The sequence below is a fragment of the Xenopus laevis genome, chromosome 5S (assembly GCF_017654675.1).
Source record: "Xenopus laevis strain J_2021 chromosome 5S, Xenopus_laevis_v10.1, whole genome shotgun sequence".
NCBI lineage: Eukaryota > Metazoa > Chordata > Amphibia > Anura > Pipidae > Xenopus > Xenopus laevis.
The window spans coordinates 115,096,258-115,104,045 of NC_054380.1; positions in this window are offsets into that span (position 1 = coordinate 115,096,258).

A 7,788-nucleotide genomic window follows, 5' to 3' on the forward strand; every position below is an offset into this window, starting at 1 on the left:
TGTGCTGCAGTGGCTGCGACAAAAAAAAATTTATATTTTCAGCATTTATATGGCATATTGTTTCTGGCCTCTGTGCTTCAGTGGCTGTGACAAAAAAAAGGAATATTTTCAGCATTTATATGGCATATTGTTTCTGGCCTCTGTGCTTCAGTGGCTGTGACAAAAAAAAATGAATATTTTCAGCATTTATATGGCATATTTTTTCTGGCCTCTGTGCTTCAGTGGCTGTGACAAAAAAAATGAATTTTTTCAGCATTTATATGGCATATTGTTTCTGGCCTCTGTGCTTCAGTGGCTGTGACAAAAAAAGGAATATTTTCAGCATTTATATGGCATATTGTTTCTGGCCTCTGTGCTGCAGTGGCTGCGACAAAAAAAAAAGAATTTTTTCAGCATTTATATGGCATATTTTTTCTGGCCTCTGTGCTTCAGTGGCTGTGACAAAAAAAAAAAGGAATATTTTCAGCATTTATATGGCATATTGTTTCTGGCCTCTGTGCTTCAGTGGCTGCGACAAAAAAAAATGAATATTTTCAGCATTTATATGGCATATTTTTTCTGGCCTCTGTGCTTCAGTGGCTGTGACAAAAAAAAAATGAATATTTTCAGCATTTATATGGCATATTTTTTCTGGCCTCTGTGCTGCAGTGGCTGTGACAAAAAAAGGAATATTTTCAGCATTTATATGGCATATTGTTTCTGGCCTCTGTGCTTCAGTGGCTGTGACAAAAAAAAAGGAATATTTTCAGCATTTATATGGCATATTGTTTCTGGCCTCTGTGCTGCAGTGGCTGCGACAAAAAAAAATTTATATTTTCAGCATTTATATGGCATATTGTTTCTGGCCTCTGTGCTTCAGTGGCTGTGACAAAAAAAAGGAATATTTTCAGCATTTATATGGCATATTGTTTCTGGCCTCTGTGCTTCAGTGGCTGTGACAAAAAAAAATGAATATTTTCAGCATTTATATGGCATATTTTTTCTGGCCTCTGTGCTTCAGTGGCTGTGACAAAAAAAAATGAATATTTTCAGCATTTATATGGCATATTTTTTCTGGCCTCTGTGCTGCAGTGGCTGTGACAAAAAAAAAGGAATATTTTCAGCATTTATATGGCATATTGTTTCTGGCCTCTGTGCTTCAGTGGCTGTGACAAAAAAAAGGAATATTTTCAGCATTTATATGGCATATTGTTTCTGGCCTCTGTGCTGCAGTGGCTGCGACAAAAAAAAATTAATATTTTCAGCATTTATATGGCATATTTTTTCTGGCCTCTGTGCTTCAGTGGCTGCGACAAAAAAAATTTATATTGTTTGCATTTATATGGCATATTTTTTCTGGCCTCTGTGCTTCAGTGGCTGTGACAAAAAAAATTTATATTGTTTGCATTTATATGGCATATTTTTTCTGGCCTCTGTGCTTCAGTGGCTGCGACAAAAAAAATTTATATTGTTAGCATTTATATGGCATATTTTTTCTGGCCTCTGTGCTTCAGTGGCTGCGACAACAAAAATTTATATTGTTTGCATTTATATGGCATATTTTTTCTGGCCTCTGTGCTTCAGTGGCTGCGACAAAAAAAATTTATATTGTTAGCATTTATATGGCATATTTTTTCTGGCCTCTGTGCTTCAGTGGCTGCGACAAAAAAAATTTATATTGTTTGCATTTATATGGCATATTTTTTCTGGCCTCTGTGCTTCAGTGGCTGCGACCAAATTTTTTTATATTGTTAGCATTTATATGGCATATTTTTTCTGGCCTCTGTGCTGCAGTGGCTGCGACAAAAAAAAATTAATATTTTCAGCATTTATATGGCATATTGTTTCTGGCCTCTGTGCTTCAGTGGCTGCGACAAAAAAAACATAATTTTTCAGGAAAGTACACATGCCTAATTTTTCAGGGTTCTGCAACAGTGGCAAAATCGCATCTTTTATGGTCACCGCAGGTGATCAATAAAGTAGACCAAAACTGGGCCCACACTGCAGAATCGGTGTTTTTTGGTTCGCTTCACTGTACATTGAATTACCTCTGCCTGACCGTGCACGTGCGCACAAGCACGGTGACTGCTAAACACACCACTACAGAAATATTGCCACCAACAGGACGAACATCCTGGAGGTGACAAGCTCAACTAGTAATTAACAACTATTATTTGCTCACTTGACGGTATCATTCATTAAAGCTCTTTGCGTCTTTTGCGTTGCAGTAAGCGCCGCGTTTCGTCTTTGCGTGTGAACAGGCTGTAACCTTTACACGACTTGATTGGCATGTAGACGCCGGACGTTTTAAAGCAGTTTATTACACAAGTTTAAAAATGTAGTGTGATTTCTGCCCTTTACAGCACAAAACGCAGCGCTGTGTCAACAATGTATTTTTCAGATACATTTTTGCCCTTGATCCCCCTCTGGCATGCCACTGTCCAGGTCGTTGCACCCTTTAAACAACTTTAAAATCATTTTTCTGGCCAGAAATGTCTTTTCTAGCTTTTAAAATTCGCCTTCCCATTGAAGTCTATGGGGTTCGCGACGTTCGCGAACCGTTTGCATTTTTGACGCAAGTTCGCGAATATGTTCGCGAACTTTTTTTCCGACGTTCGCTACATCCCTAACGACCAATTGAAATCTATAAAATAATAAAAGTTTTCAAATTCGGGTGAATGGGATCGACCCGCAAACTCAAATCGAATTAGAATCGAATTAGAATCTAAATTGATTCAAGTTTTTCTCTGAAAAAAAACTTGATTTTCAAGGTTTGAATTTTTAAATTCGAATTTTCACTTTGACCGCTGATAAATCTGCCCATAGTGTCTTAGTAAAGCCAATTATCACTACTGTCTGAACTTCAAAGTAGTTGATAAAACTAAAAGCCTCTGATAACTAGCTGCTCAAAGTCAGCTGATTAGAGATGGTAGAGGTTTGTTTATTGATTGATAGATATGGAACATATTTACACAGGTAGATTCGGGGTGATTAGTCGCCCGGTGACAAATCTCCTCTTCTTTGGGGCGACTAATCTCCCCAAACTTCGTCCCCTGCCCTCCCGTCGGCTAAAATGAAAATCGCCAGCAGGATGGCACTCGGAGCAATTTGTTTTCTGAAGTCACCCGAAATTGCCTCATGAGGAAACTTCGGGCAACTTCGGAAAATGAATTGATCCAAGTGCCGTATCGCCGACAATTCTCATTTCAGCCGGCGGGAAGGCAGGGGAGGCAGTTTGCGGAGATTAGTTGCCCTGAAGAAGATGAGATTTGTCACGGGGCGACTAATTTCCCCGAATCTGCCTGTGTGCCCTGAACCTTATAAATGAAGAGGGGTAAAGTTCATGAAAATAGCCCAACTTTCAAACTAGTGTCAGGCTCGAATTAGTGGCAAGGCCACAAAGGCCCAGACCTAGAGCGGCAGAATATTAGGGGCGGCATGTCGCCCAGCCGCTTCCCTGGGAGCCTGGTGCAGGTAGGCATGCACGCTCGCACCGGAGGGGGGTATGCGAGCGGGCACTAGGACCGCCACTAAATCCAGCGCTGATAAGTGTCCTAATTGTGTTAAATTTTTAGCAAAGGTTATTTTTAGGTGTACGCTGTCCCTTTATGAAGTAAGCCTATAGATCTGAGCAGAAAACAGAGAAGGGATCGATTGTTGGCGCATTAATCTATTAAAGCTCAACAAATGGTGACATCAAAATTTAACGAGAACAAAACTTTCCACTGATATGATACTCAGCCTGAAGACTAGTGGTATAGTGCAATCCTGCTGATATATCTAGGGTTGCCACCTGGCTGGGAAAAAGATCATTGGTGCCAATACTAATAGGGGAGAAAGATAGCAATATAGGATGGCCATTAGGGATGTAGCGAACTGCCGATTTGGTGTTCGCGAACGCCGTTCGCGAACACCGGCAAAAAATGCGAACGTTCGCGGACAGTTTGCGAACTTCGAACACCCGCTAAAATCGTTCGAAGGATTTTAATCATTCGATCGAAGGATTTTCATTCGAATCGAACGATCGAAGCCATTCGATCGAATGCTTTTCATTCGATCGAATGCTTACAATCGTTCGAACGAATGGAAATCGTTCGATTTTTAGCGGTCGAAGGAATTCGAATGGTCGAACGACTTGTATTCGAATCGAACGCGAACTCAAAATGCGAACGTTCCCAAACGTTCGCGAACATTTGGCGGACGCGAACGGTCGAAGTTCGCGCGAACTAGTTCGCAGCAGAACAGTTCGCTACATTCCTAATGGCCATATTTTCTTACACAACAGGTGCCGTCCTAGATACAGTATCTCATGTTCAGAGAAATGAAGAGCACACGCCACATCTGAGCGATGGACTTAACTCTACAGCTTGCTAAAGCCACGTATGCATTCTGCAATGTCTGTCTCCGCCAGGGCCTGCTTTAGATTTAAGGCTATAAGATGATGATGCAGTATGTTACAGATAAAAAAGATGGAATATGTTGTGGAAATATTTAGCTTGTCTGCTAGATAACAAATAATATGTGTGGGTGGTTAAGATTTTCAAGACTGATCACCAACAGGGAACCCTACCTGCTTATCAACGGACACAAAAGGAAACATACGAGTATCTTAGAGAAGCTGCCTGCAAAATGTGGGAGGTTAAGTGCAGAGACACATGTGGAGATTCAGTGGACATTTAGTCGCCCGGCGACAAATCGCCTATTCTTCGGGCGACTAATCTCTCTGAAATGCCAGCTAGAATCAAAATAGTCGGCGAGACGACACTCAGAGCGTTTTGTTTTCTGAAGTCGCCACTTCAGAAAACAAATCGATCCAAGTGCCATCAACTTAGATTTTAGCCCGGCGGGAAGGCAGTTCGGGGAGATTAGTCGCCCGAAGAAGAGGCAATTAGTCGCCGAGCGACTAATCCCCCAAAATCTCCATGTGTAAAGGTTTACATTTAAGTATTATGTAGAGAGTGATATTCTGAGACAATTTGCAGTCTTTTGTGCCCTCTGCACGGAAATGGATTTAGTCATTACAATTTTGGTAGCAACATAGTAGATCAATGATTAGCTGCTTTAAAGTGCATCTCTCTCACCCTGTGACGCCAGAATTCTTCTAGATTGTCCTCAACCGTTATTTCAGCTTCTATTGACCAGTCCATAAATAAAATCAGCCTAGTATCAACACATACATGTATAAGGGCACCTAGATGTTTATCTGCCTCTGTTTTGTTCAGTTTGTGCAAGATACCTGACTACTTGCAAAACACTCAGCTATAGATTTGGTTTATGATTAATGACCACAAGATGTTTCATTCATTCCAACACCCACTTCCTTTTCCTGTTATGTCAAACTTGAAATGGTTTTACGGTCTTGGTAAAAGAAAAACAAAAAAATGTACCTCCTAATGGTATTTGTGCAAATGCAGACGTTTTTATTAACATTTATAACAGGTCCGTTATGGGATCCCGAAACCCACTATCCAGAAATCTCCGAATTGCAGAAATCTCCAATAGACTCCATTTAAATCAAATAATTCAGAGTTTTCAAAATGATTTCCCTTTTCTCGCTAATAATAAAACAGTACATTATACTTGATCCCAACTAAGATATAATTAATCCTTATTGGAGGCAAAACCGGCCTATTGGGTTTAATTAATGTTTAAAAGATTTTTAAGTAGACTAAAGGTATTGATATCCAAATTAGGAAAATAAACTTTATCCAGAAAACCCCAGGTCCCAAGCATTCTGGATAACAGGTTCCATAACTGTATGTATTTGCATAGCAGGATATAGCTGCAGGTATGGGATCTTTAATCCAGTAATCTGTTATCTAGAAAGCTCTGAATTACGGGAAGGCATTCTCCTATAGATTCCATTATATCCAAATAATTAAGAATTTAAACAATTATTCCCTTTGTCTTGATCCAAACTAAAATATAATTAATCCTTATTGGAGGCAAAACAAGCCTATTGGGTTTATTTAATGTTTACATGATTTTGTAGTAGACTTAAGGTATGAAGATCCAAATTACAAAAATGATCCCCAGGCCCTGAGCTTTCTGGATAACAGGTCTCATACAGTACCTGTATTTGAAATCCTGATAGCATTTATTTGAAGAAAACAAAACTTTCATTGCTGTGTTGTAAACCCTTTGGGGTAAATTTACTAAGCGGTGAAAATTCGCCATTGACGGCTTCGCACCCATCGCAACACTTAACCAGACGAAAATTCGCTGGAACAACGCAAATTTACTAGGATGCAAAGTTTCGTCCTGGCCGACGGACGCTGGTCGAATTTTCGCTAGCGTTACTTCAGCAATGCGAGCAAATCAAAGCAAAGATGCGCTAGCTTTCATTTCTGCCGAGTGCAAATTCGCTAGAGGTCTTGCGCTCAGTTTAATTTGCATACAGCGGGAAATTTAAAGTTGAATGGACTTCTTTATGTTATATGTTGCAGCAAATACATTACATTTACACTGTTTATTAAACATGACCAGGAAACCTTAATAAAGACATTAGAGCTGGTATAATGCCCTACACATGAGCCCACTGTATAGTTAATGTTCCATATGTTAGAAAATGTATGAGTAAACCGGTTACCCAAAAAAATTTTTAAGGAGTTTTGTAGACTATCACTCTGAAAAAAGGAAAAGATGCCTGCGTTTTTCGAACTTGAGCTTTTTCCAATCAAGAATATGATGTAAGTAACAGAATATTGAGGAAGATTTGGCTTACGGAGCCAAATTGAATTTGCAATGGAGGCATACATAGCAGCACTACAAAAGCCTGGGAAACGTTCAAAACATCAAATAAAATGTTTATTTTGCCCTATACATGTGCCCACTGTATAGTTAAGGTGCCATGAGTTAGGAAATGTAGGGGGGGAAGGAGGGTAGCCCCAAAAAAAATTTCGATCTTTTTCAGCCTATCACCCATAAAAAAAGAAAAAATGCCAGCGTTTTTTGGGACTTTGAAAAAATTTCAACTTTTTTGGAAGCAATCCCTATCTACTCTATTGCACTTCGCCTGGTCTGAGGTGGCGAAGGAAGTCTAGCATAAAAGGTAGCGTTCAGAAAAATGCGTGCGTCAGTGAATTTGCGTAGTTACGTCCATTGCGCAAATTCGCCAGGCGTAAGGGTGCGAAGTAACACTAGCGAATTTAGTTAGTGAATCGGCGAATTAACGAAAATGCGATACGCTAGTGAATTAACACTAGCGTTAGACGCTTCGTCCTTTGAATTTGCCCCTATATGAGAGAGCAAGAAGCATGAAGGCACCTTAATGAACATCAACAATTAGTGAGACCTCAGTTCTGGCTGGATTCATAAATGAACTTTTATATGGAGGACATTTGAGTCAGTGACAGATTTGTGGCACAACTTTAATGCACAAGATAAACATTCTGGCAACAGTCTACAGTGGTCAGATCAGTAGCCAATCTCTGTCTAATTTCCCAATTGGATTCTAAAATAAAATCTTCCCCTAGGTGTTTGTGGGTTTCAATGAGATTCCGATAGGGAAACCTGGAGTTTCCTTGTATTCCACAATCCATCCCACTTAGTCCAAAAGTCATGTGCATGGTCACTCTAAATAGTTCAAGCAGCTACAGTATCCCCCAGTATGAAACAATTACTGTAATGTTGCGAGAAAAAACACACTTTCCTTCCTTTACATAAAAGAGTTATAGGTTGTTATCTTTTTCTTATAGGTTGTGTTCTTTGTTGTGGTACATTTGAATTCTCCATGCCTTACTGAAAGGGTTCTAGAAAATGAACTCACTTATCTTTTCTCTGGTGGCTTCGCTTGGAAACTACAGTGAT